The sequence below is a fragment of the Mastomys coucha genome, unplaced genomic scaffold (genome assembly GCF_008632895.1).
Source record: "Mastomys coucha isolate ucsf_1 unplaced genomic scaffold, UCSF_Mcou_1 pScaffold4, whole genome shotgun sequence".
Classification (NCBI taxonomy): Eukaryota; Metazoa; Chordata; class Mammalia; order Rodentia; family Muridae; genus Mastomys; species Mastomys coucha.
Genome location: NW_022196910.1, coordinates 27,488,144 through 27,490,134, shown reverse-complemented (window position 1 = coordinate 27,490,134; position 1,991 = coordinate 27,488,144).

The following is a 1,991-nucleotide window of genomic DNA, read 5'->3' as shown; positions in this document are numbered from 1 at the left end:
GCAAAAGTCCCCACAGAGATCATAGACTTAAAGGAACGGCACTGCAAATATTGGCTTGCACAAAGCTAACAACTTCAACAGAATAAACTTTTATTTGTTTATTTTCTCCTTTCAAGATATGTTCCCATGAACAGTTAAGATAAAAACAAGATTAAACAGAAACAATGGGTGGTAATGACTTGGGCCTATTGCAGAGTGGCCAATTAAAAGAAAAAAAAATCAGAGTCCAGTAAATCATTAAACAGATTATCTTAGTAAACTACTTCTTAGACTGGCAAATAATTAACATCTTTCCTTGGAATTCCAGAAAGAAATGCCACAGCTCCTTTTGCAGTTGTAAGAGAAAAGTCCTCATATGAGGAAGTGACAAAAGAAAATATCACTTGGATTTGAATTGGGAAGGGGCATCTTTAAGGAAATTGTAATAGAAGTGGGCTGGGGCCTCTTATACTTCCTTGTACAGATTCCAGAACTGTGTATATTAAAACCAGTCAAACCTCATGAGAATACAGAACTACCCAGCTGCATGGCTCAAGCGGCTATTCAAGATATCAAGTTTGCTGAACAAATGTAGTCTTGGATTGTGGCTACTTGTATATATGCATATAAAATCATGTGGTATATATATATGTATATATGTATATAAACATGTTTATATACATATATACATATATATATAAACATATATAATGCAAATAATTATGTATATAGAGACACAAAACCTTTAAGTGGGATCATGTTCCCCAAAACAATTAGACAAAATACATCCTTCCTCAATTAAGATATAGATTATACATTAAAACAAAACAAAACAAACAGAAACAAAAAAAACTATTGGTGGGGAAAGAATGCCATCGTGGCTGAATCATAAGGGGAAGCTTGCTGCATGGTTTGATCATACTTTGGCTGATTATAAAGCATAGATAGAACCAGACTTTAACCCTTAGGATTTAGCCCTAGTTACCTACGTGTTCATTGGGCACTGTGTCCTAAAAGTCACACAGCCTACCACTGGGATCACTGGTTTAAGGCCAACCATAAAGCCTCAGCAGGAGGCTTTCCACAGCCAAACCATAGCATTAAAAGCAAGCATGAATGGAGTTCCTATCATGAAATTTAGGAGTCGATTTGTTTGGACTGATGATTTTTTGTGAAGTAGGAGACATGTCGGGCATGCTAGGGAAATGCTCAACCACTAAGCTACACACTATTTTCCTCAATATTTTCCTGTCTGTAAAACCAAAACCCTTCTCTACTCAGCTCACAGAACACTCATTCTGTGTTATGAAATACAGTATTGCCAGGTTCCTGTCATTTTGTCTTCTGATACTACATGTCAAATTATCCTCTGCATTTGGTTAAAAATGCATGCTGGGTATGCAAATTGCAGCAGCTGGGGAAGGGCTGAGATAATCTATGAGGCATAACAATTGGAGGAGAACAAACATACTTAAGAAAGGAAACAGGGTTTTGTTTTTTGTTTTTATTTTTGATATTTTTTCGGAGGGGTAACCAGGAGAGGAGGTATCATTTGAAATGTAAATAAAATATCTAATAAAAAAGAAAAAAAGAATAGCATCTCTCCTTTGTTTTGTTTTGTTTTTGTTTGTTTGTTTGTTTTGTTTTTGTTTTTTTGGTACAGGGTTTCTCTGTGTATCCCTGGCTATCCTGGCACTCACTCCATAGACCAGGCTGGCCTTGAACTCAGAAATCTGCCTGCCTCTGCCTCCTAAGTGCTGGGATTATAGGCGTATGCCACCACCACCCGGCTGAATAGCATCTCTTTAGAAAGCAGAGAGGGTGTAAAGGAAACAAATTGAGCACCAAATTGCCGAAAGCATGCCGAGTTAGACAGAAGTTAAGCCAGACCTGATTCCTTAAATTGCCAATTTTCCTTTCTTTCCCATCCAGGTGTTTCGGAACAAATGCTAATCATAGAATCAATTTTGCTCTTGGAGTATGGTGTAGCCACAAGTGGACTGGGTGTTGCT